The following is a 23141-nucleotide window of genomic DNA, read 5'->3' as shown; positions in this document are numbered from 1 at the left end:
CTGTGACTGGTCCTCACCTTCCCTTGACACCGCTTTCACAGCCAAACGCACTCTGCCCATCTGCGCTGCCCTTGCCTCCCAGCACTCCCAACACACATTCTCAGTCTCACTATCACTCTCACTCCCGGCACATACCACCTCCCAAAGTGCAAACGTCCAAGCCATTTCTCCCCTATGATAGGCCTAAGGGCTTAGAGCTGTTGCTGGTCCTCACCTTCCCTTGACACTGCTTTCACAGACAAACACACTCTGGCCATCTGCGCTGCCCTTGCCTCACAGCACTCCCAACACACATTTTCAGGCTCACTCTCACTCTCACTCCCGGCACAGACCACCTCCCAAAGTGCAAACACCCAAGCGATTTCTGACACACGCTACATCTAAGAGCTTAGAGCTGTTGCTGGTCCTCACCTTCCCTTGACACCGCTTTCACAGCCAAGCACACTCTGGCCATCTACCCTGGCTTTGCCTCCCAGCACTCCCAACACACATTCTCAGGCTCACTCTCACTCTCACTCACGGCACAGACCACCTCCCAAAGTGAAAATACCCAAGCCATTTCTCCCATACGATAGGCCTAAGGGCTTAGAGCTGTTGCTGGTCCTCACCTTCCCTTGACACCGCTTTCACAGCCAAACACACTCTGCCCATCTGCACTGCCCTTGCCTCCCAGCACTCCCAACACACATTCTCAGGCACGCTCACGCTCTCACTCTGACTCCCAGCACAGACCACCTCCCAAAGTGAAAATACCCAAGCCATTTCTGACACACGCTACATCTACGGGCTTAGAGCTGTGACTGGTCCTCACCTTCCCTTGACACCGCTTTCACAGCCAAACGCACTCTGCCCATCTGCGCTGCCCTTGCCTCCCAGCACTCCCAACACACATTCTCAGTCTCACTATCACTCTCACTCCCGGCACATACCACCTCCCAAAGTGCAAACGTCCAAGCCATTTCTCCCCTATGATAGGCCTAAGGGCTTAGAGCTGTTGCTGGTCCTCACCTTCCCTTGACACTGCTTTCACAGACAAACACACTCTGGCCATCTGCGCTGCCCTTGCCTCACAGCACTCCCAACACACATTTTCAGGCTCACTCTCACTCTCACTCCCGGCACAGACCACCTCCCAAAGTGCAAACAGCCAAGCGATTTCTGACACACGCTACATCTAAGAGCTTAGAGCTGTTGCTGGTCCTCACCTTCCCTTGACACCGCTTTCACAGCCAAGCACACTCTGGCCATCTACCCTGGCTTTGCCTCCCAGCACTCCCAACACACATTCTCAGGCTCACTCTCACTCTCACTCAAGGCACAGACCACCTCCCAAAGTGAAAATACCCAAGGCATTTCTCCCATACGATAGGCCTAAGGGCTTAGAGCTGTTGCTGGTCCTCACCTTCCCTTGACACCGCTTTCACAGCCAAACACACGCTGCCCATCTACCCTGGCTTTGCCTCCCAGCACTCCCAAAACACATTCTCAGGTTGAATCTCATTCTCACTCCCGGCACAGACCACCTCCCAAAGTGAATATACCCAAGCGATTTCTGACACACGCTACATCTAAGGGCTTAGAGCTGTTGCTGGTCTTCACCTTCCCTTGACACCGCTTTCACAGCCAAACACACTCTGGCCATCTACGCTGGTTTTGCCTCCCAGCACTCCCAAAACACATTCTCAGGTTGAATCTCACTATCACTGCCGGCACAGACCACTATCCAAAGAGCAAATACCCAAGCGATTTCTGACACACGCTACATCTAAGGCCTTAGAGCTGTTGCTGGTCCTCACCTTCCCTTGACACCGCTTTCACAGACAAACACACTCTGCCCATCTGCCTTTGCCTTGCCTCCCAGCACTCCCAACACACTCTCACTACCGGCACAGACCACCTCCCAAAATGCCACCACCAAACCGATTTCTGACACACGCTACATCTAAGGGCTTAGAGCTGTTGCTGGTCCTCACCTTCCCTTGACACCGCTTTCACAGCCAAACGCACTCTGCCCATCTGCACTGCCCTTGCCTCCCAGCACTCCCAACACACATTCTCAGGCACGCTCACGCTCTCACTCTGACTCCCAGCACAGACCACCTCCCAAAGTGAAAATACCCAAGCCATTTCTGACACACGCTACATCTACGGGCTTAGAGCTGTGACTGGTCCTCACCTTCCCTTGACACCGCTTTCACAGCCAAACGCACTCTGCCCATCTGCGCTGCCCTTGCCTCCCAGCACTCCCAACACACATTCTCAGTCTCACTATCACTCTCACTCCCGGCACATACCACCTCCCAAAGTGCAAACGTCCAAGCCATTTCTCCCCTATGATAGGCCTAAGGGCTTAGAGCTGTTGCTGGTCCTCACCTTCCCTTGACACTGCTTTCACAGACAAACACACTCTGGCCATCTGCGCTGCCCTTGCCTCACAGCACTCCCAACACACATTTTCAGGCTCACTCTCACTCCCGGCACAGACCACCTCCCAAAGTGCAAACACCCAAGCGATTTCTGACACACGCTACATCTAAGAGCTTAGAGCTGTTGCTGGTCCTCACCTTCCCTTGACACCGCTTTCACAGCCAAGCACACTCTGGCCATCTACCCTGGCTTTGCCTCCCAGCACTCCCAACACACATTCTCAGGCTCACTCTCACTCTCACTCACGGCACAGACCACCTCCCAAAGTGAAAATACCCAAGGCATTTCTCCCATACGATAGGCCTAAGGGCTTAGAGCTGTTGCTGGTCCTCACCTTCCCTTGACACCGCTTTCACAGCCAAACACACGCTGCCCATCTACCCTGGCTTTGCCTTTCAGCACTCCCAAAACACATTCTCAGGTTGAATCTCACTATCACTGCCGGCAAAGACCACCTCCCAAAGTGAGTATACCCAAGCGATTTCTGACACACGCTACATCTAAGGGCTTAGAGCTGTTGCTGGTCTTCACCTTCCCTTGACACCGCTTTCACAGCCAAACACACTCTGGCCATCTACGCTGGTTTTGCCTCCCAGCACTCCCAAAACACATTCTCAGGTTGAATCTCACTATCACTGCCGGCACAGACCACTTCCCAAAGAGCAAATACCCAAGCGATTTCTGACACACACTACATCTAAGGCCTTAGACCTGTGGCTGGTCCTCACCTTCCCTTGACACCGCTTTCACAGCCAAACACACTCTGGCCATCTACGCTGGTTTTGCCTCCCAGCACTCCCAAAACACATTCTCAGGTTGAATCTCACTATCACTGCCGGCACAGACCACTTCCCAAAGAGCAAATACCCATGCGATGTCTGGCACACGCTACATCTAAGGCCTTAGAGCTGTTGCTGCTCCTCACCTTCCCTTGACACCGCTTTCACAGACAAACACACTCTGGCCATCTGCCTTTGCCTTCCCTCCCAGCACTCCCAACACACTCTCACTACCGGCACAGACCACCTCCCAAAATGCCAACACCCAAGCGATTTCTGACACACGCTACATCTAAGGGCTTAGAGCTGTTGCTGGTCTTCACCTTCCCTTGACACCGCTTTCACAGCCAAACACACTCTGCCCATCTACCCTGGCTTTGCCTCCCAGCACTCCCAACACACATTTTCAGGCTCAATCTCACTATCACTCACGGCACAGACCACCTCCCAAAGTGAAAATACCCAAGGCATTTCTCCCATACGATAGGCCTAAGGGCTTAGAGCTGTTGCTGGTCCTCACCTTCCCTTGACACCGCTTTCACAGCCAAACACACGCTGCCCATCTACCCTGGCTTTGCCTCCCAGCACTCCCAAAACACATTCTCAGGTTGAATCTCATTCTCACTCCCGGCACAGACCACCTCCCAAAGTGAATATACCCAAGCGATTTCTGACACACGCTACATCTAAGGGCTTAGAGCTGTTGCTGGTCTTCACCTTCCCTTGACACCGCTTTCACAGCCAAACACACTCTGGCCATCTACGCTGGTTTTGCCTCCCAGCACTCCCAAAACACATTCTCAGGTTGAATCTCACTATCACTGCCGGCACAGACCACTATCCAAAGAGCAAATACCCAAGCGATTTCTGACACACGCTACATCTAAGGCCTTAGAGCTGTTGCTGCTCCTCACCTTCCCTTGACACCGCTTTCACAGCCAAACACACTCTGCCCATCTACCCTGGTTTTGCCTCCCAGCAATCCCAACACACATTCTCAGGCTCAAACTCACTCTCACTCCCGGCACACAACACCTCTCAAAGTGCAAACGTCCAAGCATTTTCTGCCGCATGCTACATCTAAGGGCTTAGAGCTGTTGCTGGTCCTCACCTTCCCTTGACACCGCTTTCACAGCCAAACACACTCTGCCCATCTGCCTTTGCCTCAACTCCCAGCACTCCCAACACACTTTCTCAGGCTCACTCTCACTCTCACTCCCGGCACAGACCACCTCCCAAAGTGCAAACCTCCAAGCCATTTCTCCCACACGATAGGCCTAAGTGCTTAGAGCTGTTGCTGGTCTTCACCTTCCCTTGACACCGCTTTCACAGCCAAACACACTCTGCCCATCTGCCTTTGCCTTGCCTCCCAGCACTCCCAACACACTCTCACTCCCGGCACAGACCACCTCCCAAAGTGCAAACCCCCAAGCGATATCTGACAAACGCTAAATCTAAGGGCTTAGAGCTGTTGCTGGTCCTCACCGTCCCTTGACACCGCTTTCACAGCCAAACGCACTCTGCCCATCTGCACTGCCCTTGCCTCCCAGCACTCCCAACACACATTCTCAGGCACGCTCACGCTCTCACTCTGACTCCCAGCACAGACCACCTCCCAAAGTGAAAATACCCAAGCCATTTCTGACACACGCTACATCTACGGGCTTAGAGCTGTGACTGGTCCTCACCTTCCCTTGACACCGCTTTCACAGCCAAACGCACTCTGCCCATCTGCGCTGCCCTTGCCTCCCAGCACTCCCAACACACATTCTCAGGCTCACTATCACTCTCACTCCCGGCACATACCACCTCCCAAAGTGCAAACGTCCAAGCCATTTCTCCCCTATGATAGGCCTAAGGGCTTAGAGCTGTTGCTGGTCCTCACCTTCCCTTGACACTGCTTTCACAGACAAACACACTCTGGCCATCTGCGCTGCCCTTGCCTCACAGCACTCCCAACACACATTTTCAGGCTCACTCTCACTCTCACTCCCGGCACAGACCACCTCCCAAAGTGCAAACAGCCAAGCGATTTCTGACACACGCTACATCTAAGAGCTTAGAGCTGTTGCTGGTCCTCACCTTCCCTTGACACCGCTTTCACAGCCAAGCACACTCTGGCCATCTACCCTGGCTTTGCCTCCCAGCACTCCCAACACACATTGTAAGGTTGAATCTCACTCTCACTCCCGGCACAGACCACCTCCCAAAGTGCAAACGTCCAAGCCATTTCTCCCATACGATAGGCCTAAGGGCTTAGAGCTGTTGCTGGTCCTCACCTTCCCTTGACACCGCTTTCACAGCCAAACACACTCTGGCCATCCGCCTTTGCCTTGCCTCCCAGCACTCCCAACACACATTCTCAGGTTGAATCTCACTCTCACTTCCGGCACAGACCACCTCCCAAAGTGCAAACATCTAAGCCATTTCTCCCACACGATAAGCCTAAGGGCTTAGAGCTGTTGCTGGTCCTCACCTTCCCTTTTACACCGCTTTCACAGCCAAACACACTCTGGCCATCTGCGCTGCCCTTGCCTGCCAGCACTCCCAACACACGTTCTCACGCACACTCACGCTCTCACTCTCACTCCCAGCACAGACCACCTCCCAAAGTGCAAACACCCAAGCGATTTCTGACACACGCTACATCTAAGGGCTTAGAGCTGTTGCTGGTCCTCACCTTCCCTTGACACCGCTTTCACAGCCAAACACACTCTGGCCATCTACGCTGGTTTTGCCTCCCAGCACTCCCAAAACACATTCTCAGGTGGAATCTCTCTATCACTGCGGGCACAGACCACTATCCAAAGGGCAAATACCCAAGCGATTTCTGACACACGCTACATCTAAGGCCTTAGAGGTGTTGCTGGTCCTCACCTTCCCTTGACACCGCTTTCACAGACAAACACACTCTGGCCATCTGCCTTTGCCTTCCCTCCCAGCACTCCCAACACACTCTCACTACCGGCACAGACCACCTCCCAAAATGCCACCACCAAACCGATTTCTGACACACGCTACATCTACGGGCTTAGAGCTGTTGCTGGTCCTCACCTTCCCTTGACACCGCTTTCACAGCCAAACGCACTCTGCCCATCTACCCTGGCTTTGCCTCCCAGCACTCCCAACACACATTCTCAGGTTGAATCTCACTCTCACTCCCGGCACAGACCACCTCCCAAAGTGCAAACGTCCAAGCCATTTCTCCCATACGATAGGCCTAAGGGCTTAGAGCTGTTGCTGGTCCTCACCTTCCCTTGACACCGCTTTCACAGCCAAACACACGCTGCCCATCTACCCTGGCTTTGCCTCCCAGCACTCCCAAAACACATTCTCAGGTTGAATCTCATTCTCACTCCCGGCACAGACCACCTCCCAAAGTGAATATACCCAAGCGATTTCTGACACACGCTACATCTAAGGGCTTAGAGCTGTTGCTGGTCTTCACCTTCCCTTGACACCGCTTTCACAGCCAAACACACTCTGGCCATCTACGCTGGTTTTGCCTCCCAGCACTCCCAAAACACATTCTCAGGTTGAATCTCACTATCACTGCCGGCACAGACCACTATCCAAAGAGCAAATACCCAAGCGATTTCTGACACACGCTACATCTAAGGCCTTAGAGCTGTTGCTGCTCCTCACCTTCCCTTGACACCGCTTTCAGAGACAAACACACTCTGCCCATCTGCCTTTGCCTTCCCTCCCAGCACTCCCAACACACTCTCACTACCGGCACAGACCACCTCCCAAAATGCCACCACCAAACCGATTTCTGACACACGCTACATCTAAGGGCTTAGAGCTGTTGCTGGTCCTCACCTTCCCTTGACACCGCTTTCACAGCCAAACGCACTCTGCCCATCTGCACTGCCCTTGCCTCCCAGCACTCCCAACACACATTCTCAGGCACGCTCACGCTCTCACTCTGACTCACAGCACAGACCACCTCCCAAAGTGAAAATACCCAAGCCATTTCTGACACACGCTACATCTACGGGCTTAGAGCTGTGACTGGTCCTCACCTTCCCTTGACACCGCTTTCACAGCCAAACGCACTCTGCCCATCTGCGCTGCCCTTGCCTCCCAGCACTCCCAACACACATTCTCAGTCTCACTATCACTCTCACTCCCGGCACATACCACCTCCCAAAGTGCAAACGTCCAAGCCATTTCTCCCCTATGATAGGCCTAAGGGCTTAGAGCTGTTGCTGGTCCTCACCTTCCCTTGACACTGCTTTCACAGACAAACACACTCTGGCCATCTGCGCTGCCCTTGCCTCACAGCACTCCCAACACACATTTTCAGGCTCACTCTCACTCTCACTCCCGGCACAGACCACCTCCCAAAGTGCAAACACCCAAGCGATTTCTGACACACGCTACATCTAAGAGCTTAGAGCTGTTGCTGGTCCTCACCTTCCCTTGACACCGCTTTCACAGCCAAGCACACTCTGGCCATCTACCCTGGCTTTGCCTCCCAGCACTCCCAACACACATTCTCAGGCTCACTCTCACTCTCACTCACGGCACAGACCACCTCCCAAAGTGAAAATACCCAAGCCATTTCTCCCATACGATAGGCCTAAGGGCTTAGAGCTGTTGCTGGTCCTCACCTTCCCTTGACACCGCTTTCACAGCCAAACACACTCTGCCCATCTGCACTGCCCTTGCCTCCCAGCACTCCCAACACACATTCTCAGGCACGCTCACGCTCTCACTCTGACTCCCAGCACAGACCACCTCCCAAAGTGAAAATACCCAAGCCATTTCTGACACACGCTACATCTACGGGCTTAGAGCTGTGACTGGTCCTCACCTTCCCTTGACACCGCTTTCACAGCCAAACGCACTCTGCCCATCTGCGCTGCCCTTGCCTCCCAGCACTCCCAACACACATTCTCAGTCTCACTATCACTCTCACTCCCGGCACATACCACCTCCCAAAGTGCAAACGTCCAAGCCATTTCTCCCCTATGATAGGCCTAAGGGCTTAGAGCTGTTGCTGGTCCTCACCTTCCCTTGACACTGCTTTCACAGACAAACACACTCTGGCCATCTGCGCTGCCCTTGCCTCACAGCACTCCCAACACACATTTTCAGGCTCACTCTCACTCTCACTCCCGGCACAGACCACCTCCCAAAGTGCAAACAGCCAAGCGATTTCTGACACACGCTACATCTAAGAGCTTAGAGCTGTTGCTGGTCCTCACCTTCCCTTGACACCGCTTTCACAGCCAAGCACACTCTGGCCATCTACCCTGGCTTTGCCTCCCAGCACTCCCAACACACATTCTCAGGCTCACTCTCACTCTCACTCAAGGCACAGACCACCTCCCAAAGTGAAAATACCCAAGGCATTTCTCCCATACGATAGGCCTAAGGGCTTAGAGCTGTTGCTGGTCCTCACCTTCCCTTGACACCGCTTTCACAGCCAAACACACGCTGCCCATCTACCCTGGCTTTGCCTCCCAGCACTCCCAAAACACATTCTCAGGTTGAATCTCATTCTCACTCCCGGCACAGACCACCTCCCAAAGTGAATATACCCAAGCGATTTCTGACACACGCTACATCTAAGGGCTTAGAGCTGTTGCTGGTCTTCACCTTCCCTTGACACCGCTTTCACAGCCAAACACACTCTGGCCATCTACGCTGGTTTTGCCTCCCAGCACTCCCAAAACACATTCTCAGGTTGAATCTCACTATCACTGCCGGCACAGACCACTATCCAAAGAGCAAATACCCAAGCGATTTCTGACACACGCTACATCTAAGGCCTTAGAGCTGTTGCTGGTCCTCACCTTCCCTTGACACCGCTTTCACAGACAAACACACTCTGCCCATCTGCCTTTGCCTTGCCTCCCAGCACTCCCAACACACTCTCACTACCGGCACAGACCACCTCCCAAAATGCCACCACCAAACCGATTTCTGACACACGCTACATCTAAGGGCTTAGAGCTGTTGCTGGTCCTCACCTTCCCTTGACACCGCTTTCACAGCCAAACGCACTCTGCCCATCTGCACTGCCCTTGCCTCCCAGCACTCCCAACACACATTCTCAGGCACGCTCACGCTCTCACTCTGACTCCCAGCACAGACCACCTCCCAAAGTGAAAATACCCAAGCCATTTCTGACACACGCTACATCTACGGGCTTAGAGCTGTGACTGGTCCTCACCTTCCCTTGACACCGCTTTCACAGCCAAACGCACTCTGCCCATCTGCGCTGCCCTTGCCTCCCAGCACTCCCAACACACATTCTCAGTCTCACTATCACTCTCACTCCCGGCACATACCACCTCCCAAAGTGCAAACGTCCAAGCCATTTCTCCCCTATGATAGGCCTAAGGGCTTAGAGCTGTTGCTGGTCCTCACCTTCCCTTGACACTGCTTTCACAGACAAACACACTCTGGCCATCTGCGCTGCCCTTGCCTCACAGCACTCCCAACACACATTTTCAGGCTCACTCTCACTCTCACTCCCGGCACAGACCACCTCCCAAAGTGCAAACACCCAAGCGATTTCTGACACACGCTACATCTAAGAGCTTAGAGCTGTTGCTGGTCCTCACCTTCCCTTGACACCGCTTTCACAGCCAAGCACACTCTGGCCATCTACCCTGGCTTTGCCTCCCAGCACTCCCAACACACATTCTCAGGCTCACTCTCACTCTCACTCACGGCACAGACCACCTCCCAAAGTGAAAATACCCAAGGCATTTCTCCCATACGATAGGCCTAAGGGCTTAGAGCTGTTGCTGGTCCTCACCTTCCCTTGACACCGCTTTCACAGCCAAACACACGCTGCCCATCTACCCTGGCTTTGCCTTTCAGCACTCCCAAAACACATTCTCAGGTTGAATCTCACTATCACTGCCGGCAAAGACCACCTCCCAAAGTGAGTATACCCAAGCGATTTCTGACACACGCTACATCTAAGGGCTTAGAGCTGTTGCTGGTCTTCACCTTCCCTTGACACCGCTTTCACAGCCAAACACACTCTGGCCATCTACGCTGGTTTTGCCTCCCAGCACTCCCAAAACACATTCTCAGGTTGAATCTCACTATCACTGCCGGCACAGACCACTTCCCAAAGAGCAAATACCCAAGCGATTTCTGACACACACTACATCTAAGGCCTTAGACCTGTGGCTGGTCCTCACCTTCCCTTGACACCGCTTTCACAGCCAAACACACTCTGGCCATCTACGCTGGTTTTGCCTCCCAGCACTCCCAAAACACATTCTCAGGTTGAATCTCACTATCACTGCCGGCACAGACCACTTCCCAAAGAGCAAATACCCATGCGATGTCTGGCACACGCTACATCTAAGGCCTTAGAGCTGTTGCTGCTCCTCACCTTCCCTTGACACCGCTTTCACAGACAAACACACTCTGGCCATCTGCCTTTGCCTTCCCTCCCAGCACTCCCAACACACTCTCACTACCGGCACAGACCACCTCCCAAAATGCCAACACCCAAGCGATTTCTGACACACGCTACATCTAAGGGCTTAGAGCTGTTGCTGGTCTTCACCTTCCCTTGACACCGCTTTCACAGCCAAACACACTCTGCCCATCTACCCTGGCTTTGCCTCCCAGCACTCCCAACACACATTTTCAGGCTCAATCTCACTATCACTCACGGCACAGACCACCTCCCAAAGTGAAAATACCCAAGGCATTTCTCCCATACGATAGGCCTAAGGGCTTAGAGCTGTTGTTGGTCCTCACCTTCCCTTGACACCGCTTTCACAGCCAAACACACGCTGCCCATCTACCCTGGCTTTGCCTCCCAGCACTCCCAAAACACATTCTCAGGTTGAATCTCATTCTCACTCCCGGCACAGACCACCTCCCAAAGTGAATATACCCAAGCGATTTCTGACACACGCTACATCTAAGGGCTTAGAGCTGTTGCTGGTCTTCACCTTCCCTTGACACCGCTTTCACAGCCAAACACACTCTGGCCATCTACGCTGGTTTTGCCTCCCAGCACTCCCAAAACACATTCTCAGGTTGAATCTCACTATCACTGCCGGCACAGACCACTATCCAAAGAGCAAATACCCAAGCGATTTCTGACACACGCTACATCTAAGGCCTTAGAGCTGTTGCTGCTCCTCACCTTCCCTTGACACCGCTTTCACAGACAAACACACTCTGGCCATCTGCCTTTGCCTTGCCTCCCAGCACTCCCAACACACTCTCACTACCGGCACAGACCACCTCCCAAAATGCCACCACCAAACCGATTTCTGACACACGCTACATCTAAGGGCTTAGAGCTGTTGCTGGTCCTCACCTTCCCTTGACACCGCTTTCACAGCCAAACGCACTCTGCCCATCTGCACTGCCCTTGCCTCCCAGCACTCCCAACACACATTCTCAGGCACGCTCACGCTCTCACTCTGACTCCCAGCACAGACCACCTCCCAAAGTGAAAATACCCAAGCCATTTCTGACACACGCTACATCTACGGGCTTAGAGCTGTGACTGGTCTTCACCTTCCCTTGACACCGCTTTCACAGCCAAACACACTCTGCCCATCTACCCTGGTTTTGCCTCCCAGCAATCCCAACACACATTCTCAGGCTCAAACTCACTCTCACTCCCGGCACACAACACCTCTCAAAGTGCAAACGTCCAAGCATTTTCTGCCGCATGCTACATCTAAGGGCTTAGAGCTGTTGCTGGTCCTCACCTTCCCTTGACACCGCTTTCACAGCCAAACACACTCTGCCCATCTGCCTTTGCCTCAACTCCCAGCACTCCCAACACACTTTCTCAGGCTCACTCTCACTCTCACTCCCGGCACAGACCACCTCCCAAAGTGCAAACCTCCAAGCCATTTCTCCCACACGATAGGCCTAAGTGCTTAGAGCTGTTGCTGGTCTTCACCTTCCCTTGACACCGCTTTCACAGCCAAACACACTCTGCCCATCTGCCTTTGCCTTGCCTCCCAGCACTCCCAACACACTCTCACTCCCGGCACAGACCACCTCCCAAAGTGCAAACCCCCAAGCGATATCTGACAAACGCTAAATCTAAGGGCTTAGAGCTGTTGCTGGTCCTCACCGTCCCTTGACACCGCTTTCACAGCCAAACGCACTCTGCCCATCTGCACTGCCCTTGCCTCCCAGCACTCCCAACACACATTCTCAGGCACGCTCACGCTCTCACTCTGACTCCCAGCACAGACCACCTCCCAAAGTGAAAATACCCAAGCCATTTCTGACACACGCTACATCTACGGGCTTAGAGCTGTGACTGGTCCTCACCTTCCCTTGACACCGCTTTCACAGCCAAACGCACTCTGCCCATCTGCGCTGCCCTTGCCTCCCAGCACTCCCAACACACATTCTCAGGCTCACTATCACTCTCACTCCCGGCACATACCACCTCCCAAAGTGCAAACGTCCAAGCCATTTCTCCCCTATGATAGGCCTAAGGGCTTAGAGCTGTTGCTGGTCCTCACCTTCCCTTGACACTGCTTTCACAGACAAACACACTCTGGCCATCTGCGCTGCCCTTGCCTCACAGCACTCCCAACACACATTTTCAGGCTCACTCTCACTCTCACTCCCGGCACAGACCACCTCCCAAAGTGCAAACAGCCAAGCGATTTCTGACACACGCTACATCTAAGAGCTTAGAGCTGTTGCTGGTCCTCACCTTCCCTTGACACCGCTTTCACAGCCAAGCACACTCTGGCCATCTACCCTGGCTTTGCCTCCCAGCACTCCCAACACACATTGTAAGGTTGAATCTCACTCTCACTCCCGGCACAGACCACCTCCCAAAGTGCAAACGTCCAAGCCATTTCTCCCATACGATAGGCCTAAGGGCTTAGAGCTGTTGCTGGTCCTCACCTTCCCTTGACACCGCTTTCACAGCCAAACACACTCTGGCCATCCGCCTTTGCCTTGCCTCCCAGCACTCCCAACACACATTCTCAGGTTGAATCTCACTCTCACTTCCGGCACAGACCACCTCCCAAAGTGCAAACATCTAAGCCATTTCTCCCACACGATAAGCCTAAGGGCTTAGAGCTGTTGCTGGTCCTCACCTTCCCTTTTACACCGCTTTCACAGCCAAACACACTCTGGCCATCTGCGCTGCCCTTGCCTGCCAGCACTCCCAACACACGTTCTCACGCACACTCACGCTCTCACTCTCACTCCCAGCACAGACCACCTCCCAAAGTGCAAACACCCAAGCGATTTCTGACACACGCTACATCTAAGGGCTTAGAGCTGTTGCTGGTCCTCACCTTCCCTTGACACCGCTTTCACAGCCAAACACACTCTGGCCATCTACGCTGGTTTTGCCTCCCAGCACTCCCAAAACACATTCTCAGGTGGAATCTCTCTATCACTGCGGGCACAGACCACTATCCAAAGGGCAAATACCCAAGCGATTTCTGACACACGCTACATCTAAGGCCTTAGAGGTGTTGCTGGTCCTCACCTTCCCTTGACACCGCTTTCACAGACAAACACACTCTGGCCATCTGCCTTTGCCTTCCCTCCCAGCACTCCCAACACACTCTCACTACCGGCACAGACCACCTCCCAAAATGCCACCACCAAACCGATTTCTGACACACGCTACATCTACGGGCTTAGAGCTGTTGCTGGTCCTCACCTTCCCTTGACACCGCTTTCACAGCCAAACGCACTCTGCCCATCTACCCTGGCTTTGCCTCCCAGCACTCCCAACACACATTCTCAGGTTGAATCTCACTCTCACTCCCGGCACAGACCACCTCCCAAAGTGCAAACGTCCAAGCCATTTCTCCCATACGATAGGCCTAAGGGCTTAGAGCTGTTGCTGGTCCTCACCTTCCCTTGACACCGCTTTCACAGCCAAACACACTCTGGCCATCTGCGCTGCCCTTGCCTCCCAGCACTCCCAACACACGTTCTCACGCACACTCACGCTCTCACTCTCACTCCCAGCACAGACCACCTCCCAAAGTCAAAACACCCAACCGATTTCTGACATACGCTACATCTAAGGGTTTAGAGCTGTGGCTGGTCCTTAACCTTCCCTTGACACCGCTTTCACAGCCAAACACACTCTGGCCATCTACGCTGGTTTTGCCTCCCAGCACTCCCAAAACACATTCTCAGGTTGAATCTCACTATCACTGCCGGCACAGACCACTTCCCAAAGAGCAAATACCCAAGTGATTTCTGGCACACGCTACATCTAAGGGCTTAGAGCTGTTGCTGGTCTTCACCTTCCCTTGACACCGCTTTCACAGCCAAACACACTCTCCCCATCTACCCTGGCTTTGCCTCCCAGCACTCCCAACACACATTGTCAGGCTCAATCTCACTCTCACTCACGGCACAGACCACCTCCCAAAGTGAAAATACCCAAGGCATTTCTCCCATACGATAGGCCTAAGGGCTTAGAGCTGTTGCTGGTCCTCACCTTCCCTTGACACCGCTTTCACAGCCAAACACACGCTGCCCATCTACCCTGGCTTTGCCTCCCAGCACTCCCAAAACACATTCTCAGGTTGAATCTCACTCTCACTCCCGGCACAGACCACCTCCCAAAGTGAATATACCCAAGCGATTTCTGACACACGCTACATCTAAGGGCTTAGAGCTGTTGCTGGTCTTCACCTTCCCTTGACACCGCTTTCACAGCCAAACACACTCTGGCCATCTACGCTGGTTTTGCCTCCCAGCACTCCCAAAACACATTCTCAGGTTGAATCTCACTATCACTGCCGGCACAGACCACTATCCAAAGATCAAATACCCAAGCGATTTCTGACACACGCTACATCTAAGGCCTTAGAGCTGTTGCTGCTCCTCACCTTCCCTTGACACCGCTTTCACAGACAAACACACTCTGGCCATCTGCCTTTGCCTTCCCTCCCAGCACTCCCAACACACTCTCACTACCGGCACAGACCACCTCCCAAAATGCCACCACCAAACCGATTTCTGACACACGCTACATCTAAGGGCTTAGAGCTGTTGCTGGTCCTCACCTTCCCTTGACACCGCTTTCACAGCCAAACGCACTCTGCCCATCTGCACTGCCCTTGCCTCCCAGCACTCCCAACACACATTCTCAGGCACGCTCACGCTCTCAGTCTGACTCCCAGCACAGACCACCTCCCAAAGTGAAAATACCCAAGCCATTTCTGACACACGCTACATCTACGGGCTTAGAGCTGTGACTGGTCCTCACCTTCCCTTGACACCGCTTTCACAGCCAAACGCACTCTGCCCATCTGCGCTGCCCTTGCCTCCCAGCACTCCCAACACACATTCTCAGTCTCACTATCACTCTCACTCCCGGCACATACCACCTCCCAAAGTGCAAACGTCCAAGCCATTTCTCCCCTATGATAGGCCTAAGGGCTTAGAGCTGTTGCTGGTCCTCACCTTCCCTTGACACTGCTTTCACAGACAAACACACTCTGGCCATCTGCGCTGCCCTTGCCTCACAGCACTCCCAACACACATTTTCAGGCTCACTCTCACTCTCACTCCCGGCACAGACCACCTCCCAAAGTGCAAACACCCAAGCGATTTCTGACACACGCTACATCTAAGAGCTTAGAGCTGTTGCTGGTCCTCACCTTCCCTTGACACCGCTTTCACAGCCAAGCACACTCTGGCCATCTACCCTGGCTTTGCCTCCCAGCACTCCCAACACACATTCTCAGGCTCACTCTCACTCTCACTCACGGCACAGACCACCTCCCAAAGTGAAAATACCCAAGCCATTTCTCCCATACGATAGGCCTAAGGGCTTAGAGCTGTTGCTGGTCCTCACCTTCCCTTGACACCGCTTTCACAGCCAAACACACTCTGCCCATCTGCACTGCCCTTGCCTCCCAGCACTCCCAACACACATTCTCAGGCACGCTCACGCTCTCACTCTGACTCCCAGCACAGACCACCTCCCAAAGTGAAAATACCCAAGCCATTTCTGACACACGCTACATCTACGGGCTTAGAGCTGTGACTGGTCCTCACCTTCCCTTGACACCGCTTTCACAGCCAAACGCACTCTGCCCATCTGCGCTGCCCTTGCCTCCCAGCACTCCCAACACACATTCTCAGTCTCACTATCACTCTCACTCCCGGCACATACCACCTCCCAAAGTGCAAACGTCCAAGCCATTTCTCCCCTATGATAGGCCTAAGGGCTTAGAGCTGTTGCTGGTCCTCACCTTCCCTTGACACTGCTTTCACAGACAAACACACTCTGGCCATCTGCGCTGCCCTTGCCTCACAGCACTCCCAACACACATTTTCAGGCTCACTCTCACTCTCACTCCCGGCACAGACCACCTCCCAAAGTGCAAACACCCAAGCGATTTCTGACACACGCTACATCTAAGAGCTTAGAGCTGTTGCTGGTCCTCACCTTCCCTTGACACCGCTTTCACAGCCAAGCACACTCTGGCCATCTACGCTGGTTTTGCCTCCCAGCACTCCCAACACACATTCTCAGGCTCACTATCACTCTCACTCCCGGCACACACCACCTCCCAAAGTGAAAATACCCAAGGCATTTCTCCCATACGATAGGCCTAAGGGCTTAGAGCTGTTGCTGGTCCTCACCTTCCCTTGACACCGCTTTCACAGCCAAACACACGCTGCCCATCTACCCTGGCTTTGCCTCCCAGCACTCCCAAAACACATTCTCAGGTTGAATCTCATTCTCACTCCCGTCACAGACCACCTCCCAAAGTGAATATACCCAAGCGATTTCTGACACACGCTACATCTAAGGGCTTAGAGCTGTTGCTGGTCTTCACCTTCCCTTGACACCGCTTTCACAGCCAAACACACTCTGGCCATCTACGCTGGTTTTGCCTCCCAGCACTCCCAAAACACATTCTCAGGTTGAATCTCACTATCACTGCCGGCACAGACCACTATCCAAAGAGCAAATACCCAAGCGATTTCTGACACACGCTACATCTAAGGCCTTAGAGCTGTTGCTGGTCCTCACCTTCCCTTGACACCGCTTTCACAGACAAACACACTCTGCCCATCTGCCTTTGCCTTGCCTCCCAGCACTCCCAACACACTCTCACTACCGGCACAGACCACCTCCCAAAATGCCACCACCAAACCGATTTCTGACACACGCTACATCTAAGGGCTTAGAGCTGTTGCTGGTCCTCACCTTCCCTTGACACCGCTTTCACAGCCAAACGCACTCTGCCCATCTGCACTGCCCTTGCCTCCCAGCACTCCCAACACACATTCTCAGGCACGCTCACGCTCTCACTCTGACTCCCAGCACAGACCACCTCCCAAAGTGAAAATACCCAAGCCATTTCTGACACACGCTACATCTACGGGCTTAGAGCTGTGACTGGTCCTCACCTTCCCTTGACACCGCTTTCACAGCCAAACGCACTCTGCCCATCTGCGCTGCCCTTGCCTCCCAGCACTCCCAACACACATTCTCAGTCTCACTATCACTCTCACTCCCGGCACATACCACCTCCCAAAGTGCAAACGTCCAAGCCATTTCTCCCCTATGATAGGCCTAAGGGCTTAGAGCTGTTGCTGGTCCTCACCTTCCCTTGACACTGCTTTCACAGACAAACACACTCTGGCCATCTGCGCTGCCCTTGCCTCACAGCACTCCCAACACACATTTTCAGGCTCACTCTCACTCTCACTCCCGGCACAGACCACCTCCCAAAGTGCAAACACCCAAGCGATTTCTGACACACGCTACATCTAAGAGCTTAGAGCTGTTGCTGGTCCTCACCTTCCCTTGACACTGCTTTCACAGACAAACACACTCTGGCCATCTGCGCTGCCCTTGCCTCACAGCACTCCCAACACACATTTTCAGGCTCACTCTCACTCTCACTCACGGCACAGACCACCTCCCAAAGTGAAAATACCCAAGGCATTTCTCCCATACGATAGGCCTAAGGGCTTAGAGCTGTTGCTGGTCCTCACCTTCCCTTGACACCGCTTTCACAGCCAAACACACGCTGCCCATCTACCCTGGCTTTGCCTTTCAGCACTCCCAAAACACATTCTCAGGTTGAATCTCACTATCACTGCCGGCAAAGACCACCTCCCAAAGTGAGTATACCCAAGCGATTTCTGACACACGCTACATCTAAGGGCTTAGAGCTGTTGCTGGTCTTCACCTTCCCTTGACACCGCTTTCACAGCCAAACACACTCTGGCCATCTACGCTGGTTTTGCCTCCCAGCACTCCCAAAACACATTCTCAGGTTGAATCTCACTATCACTGCCGGCACAGACCACTTCCCAAAGAGCAAATACCCAAGCGATTTCTGACACACACTACATCTAAGGCCTTAGACCTGTGGCTGGTCCTCACCTTCCCTTGACACCGCTTTCACAGCCAAACACACTCTGGCCATCTACGCTGGTTTTGCCTCCCAGCACTCCCAAAACACATTCTCAGGTTGAATCTCACTATCACTGCCGGCACAGACCACTTCCCAAAGAGCAAATACCCAAGCGATTTCTGACACACGCTACATCTAAGGCCTTAGAGCTGTTGCTGCTCCTCACCTTCCCTTGACACCGCTTTCACAGACAAACACACTCTGGCCATCTGCCTTTGCCTTCCCTCCCAGCACTCCCAACACACTCTCACTACCGGCACAGACCACCTCCCAAAATGCCAACACCCAAGCGATTTCTGACACACGCTACATCTAAGGGCTTAGAGCTGTTGCTGGTCTTCACCTTCCCTTGACACCGCTTTCACAGCCAAACACACTCTCCCCATCTACCCTGGCTTTGCCTCCCAGCACTCCCAACACACATTTTCAGGCTCAATCTCACTATCACTCACGGCACAGACCACCTCCCAAAGTGAAAATACCCAAGGCATTTCTCCCATACGATAGGCCTAAGGGCTTAGAGCTGTTGCTGGTCCTCACCTTCCCTTGACACCGCTTTCACAGCCAAACACACGCTGCCCATCTACCCTGGCTTTGCCTCCCAGCACTCCCAAAACACATTCTCAGGTTGAATCTCATTCTCACTCCCGGCACAGACCACCTCCCAAAGTGAATATACCCAAGCGATTTCTGACACACGCTACATCTAAGGGCTTAGAGCTGTTGCTGGTCTTCACCTTCCCTTGACACCGCTTTCACAGCCAAACACACTCTGGCCATCTACGCTGGTTTTGCCTCCCAGCACTCCCAAAACACATTCTCAGGTTGAATCTCACTATCACTGCCGGCACAGACCACTATCCAAAGAGCAAATACCCAAGCGATTTCTGACACACGCTACATCTAAGGCCTTAGAGCTGTTGCTGCTCCTCACCTTCCCTTGACACCGCTTTCACAGACAAACACACTCTGGCCATCTGCCTTTGCCTTGCCTCCCAGCACTCCCAACACACTCTCACTACCGGCACAGACCACCTCCCAAAATGCCACCACCAAACCGATTTCTGACACACGCTACATCTAAGGGCTTAGAGCTGTGGCTGGTCCTCACCTTCCCTTGACACCGCTTTCACAGCCAAACGCACTCTGCCCATCTGCACTGCCCTTGCCTCCCAGCACTCCCAACACACATTCTCAGGCACGCTCACGCTCTCACTCTGACTCCCAGCACAGACCACCTCCCAAAGTGAAAATACCCAAGCCATTTCTGACACACGCTACATCTACGGGCTTAGAGCTGTGACTGGTCTTCACCTTCCCTTGACACCGCTTTCACAGCCAAACACACTCTGCCCATCTACCCTGGTTTTGCCTCCCAGCAATCCCAACACACATTCTCAGGCTCAAACTCACTCTCACTCCCGGCACACAACACCTCTCAAAGTGCAAACGTCCAAGCATTTTCTGCCGCATGCTACATCTAAGGGCTTAGAGCTGTTGCTGGTCCTCACCTTCCCTTGACACCGCTTTCACAGCCAAACACACTCTGCCCATCTGCCTTTGCCTCAACTCCCAGCACTCCCAACACACTTTCTCAGGCTCACTCTCACTCTCACTCCCGGCACAGACCACCTCCCAAAGTGCAAACCTCCAAGCCATTTCTCCCACACGATAGGCCTAAGTGCTTAGAGCTGTTGCTGGTCTTCACCTTCCCTTGACACCGCTTTCACAGCCAAACACACTCTGCCCATCTGCCTTTGCCTTGCCTCCCAGCACTCCCAACACACTCTCACTCCCGGCACAGACCACCTCCCAAAGTGCAAACCCCCAAGCGATATCTGACAAACGCTAAATCTAAGGGCTTAGAGCTGTTGCTGGTCCTCACCGTCCCTTGACACCGCTTTCACAGCCAAACGCACTCTGCCCATCTGCACTGCCCTTGCCTCCCAGCACTCCCAACACACATTCTCAGGCACGCTCACGCTCTCACTCTGACTCCCAGCACAGACCACCTCCCAAAGTGAAAATACCCAAGCCATTTCTGACACACGCTACATCTACGGGCGTAGAGCTGTGACTGGTCCTCACCTTCCCTTGACACCGCTTTCACAGCCAAACGCACTCTGCCCATCTGCGCTGCCCTTGCCTCCCAGCACTCCCAACACACATTCTCAGGCTCACTATCACTCTCACTCCCGGCACATACCACCTCCCAAAGTGCAAACGTCCAAGCCATTTCTCCCCTATGATAGGCCTAAGGGCTTAGAGCTGTTGCTGGTCCTCACCTTCCCTTGACACTGCTTTCACAGACAAACACACTCTGGCCATCTGCGCTGCCCTTGCCTCACAGCACTCCCAACACACATTTTCAGGCTCACTATCACTCTCACTCCCGGCACAGACCACCTCCCAAAGTGCAAACAGCCAAGCGATTTCTGACACACGCTACATCTAAGAGCTTAGAGCTGTTGCTGGTCCTCACCTTCCCTTGACACCGCTTTCACAGCCAAGCACACTCTGGCCATCTACCCTGGCTTTGCCTCCCAGCACTCCCAACACACATTCTAAGGTTGAATCTCACTCTCACTCCCGGCACAGACCACCTCCCAAAGTGCAAACGTCCAAGCCATTTCTCCCATACGATAGGCCTAAGGGCTTAGAGCTGTTGCTGGTCCTCACCTTCCCTTGACACCGCTTTCACAGCCAAACACACTCTGGCCATCCGCCTTTGCCTTGCCTCCCAGCACTCCCAACACACATTCTCAGGTTGAATCTCACTCTCACTTCCGGCACAGACCACCTCCCAAAGTGCAAACATCTAAGCCATTTCTCCCACACGATAAGCCTAAGGGCTTAGAGCTGTTGCTGGTCCTCACCTTCCCTTTTACACCGCTTTCACAGCCAAACACACTCTGGCCATCTGCGCTGCCCTTGCCTGCCAGCACTCCCAACACACGTTCTCACGCACACTCACGCTCTCACTCTCACTCCCAGCACAGACCACCTCCCAAAGTCAAAACACCCAACCGATTGCTGACATACGCTACATCTAAGGGCTTAGAGCTGTGGCTGGTCCTCACCTTCCCTTGACACTGCTTTCACAGACAAACACACTCTGGCCATCTACCCTGGCTTTGCCTCACAGCACTCCCAACACACATTTTCACGCTCACTCTCACTCTCACTCCGGGCACAGCCCACCTCCCAAAGTGCAAACACCCAAGCGATTTCTGACACACGCTACATCTAAGGGCTTAGAGCTGTTGCTGGTCCTCACCTTCCCTTGACACCGCTTTCACAGCCAAACACACTCTGGCCATCTACGCTGGTTTTGCCTCCCAGCACTCCCAAAACACATTCTCAGGTGGAATCTCTCTATCACTGCGGGCACAGACCACTATCCAAAGGGCAAATACCCAAGCGATTTCTGACACACGCTACATCTAAGGCCTTAGAGGTGTTGCTGGTCCTCACCTTCCCTTGACACCGCTTTCACAGACAAACACACTCTGGCCATCTGCCTTTGCCTTCCCTCCCAGCACTCCCAACACACTCTCACTACCGGCACAGACCACCTCCCAAAATGCCACCACCAAACCGATTTCTGACACACGCTACATCTACGGGCTTAGAGCTGTTGCTGGTCCTCACCTTCCCTTGACACCGCTTTCACAGCCAAACGCACTCTGCCCATCTGCACTGCCCTTGCCTCCCAGCACTCCCAACACACATTCTCAGGCACGCTCACGCTCTCACTCTGACTCCCAGCACAGACCACCTCCCAAAGTGAAAATACCCAAGCCATTTCTGACACACGCTACATCTACGGGCTTAGAGCTGTGACTGGTCTTCACCTTCCCTTGACACCGCTTTCACAGCCAAACACACTCTGCCCATCTACCCTGGTTTTGCCTCCCAGCAATCCCAACACACATTCTCAGGCTCAAACTCACTCTCACTCCCGGCACACAACACCTCTCAAAGTGCAAACGTCCAAGCATTTTCTGCCGCATGCTACATCTAAGGGCTTAGAGCTGTTGCTGGTCCTCACCTTCCCTTGACACCGCTTTCACAGCCAAACACACTCTGCCCATCTGCCTTTGCCTCAACTCCCAGCACTCCCAACACACTTTCTCAGGCTCACTCTCACTCTCACTCCCGGCACAGACCACCTCCCAAAGTGCAAACCTCCAAGCCATTTCTCCCACACGATAGGCCTAAGTGCTTAGAGCTGTTGCTGGTCTTCACCTTCCCTTGACACCGCTTTCACAGCCAAACACACTCTGCCCATCTGCCTTTGCCTTGCCTCCCAGCACTCCCAACACACTCTCACTCCCGGCACAGACCACCTCCCAAAGTGCAAACCCCCAAGCGATATCTGACAAACGCTAAATCTAAGGGCTTAGAGCTGTTGCTGGTCCTCACCGTCCCTTGACACCGCTTTCACAGCCAAACGCACTCTGCCCATCTGCACTGCCCTTGCCTCCCAGCACTCCCAACACACATTCTCAGGCACGCTCACGCTCTCACTCTGACT

This window comes from Pelecanus crispus, unplaced genomic scaffold (genome assembly GCF_030463565.1).
Source record: "Pelecanus crispus isolate bPelCri1 unplaced genomic scaffold, bPelCri1.pri SCAFFOLD_68, whole genome shotgun sequence".
Classification (NCBI taxonomy): Eukaryota; Metazoa; Chordata; class Aves; order Pelecaniformes; family Pelecanidae; genus Pelecanus; species Pelecanus crispus.
Note: the sequence above shows the minus strand (reverse complement) of the source record.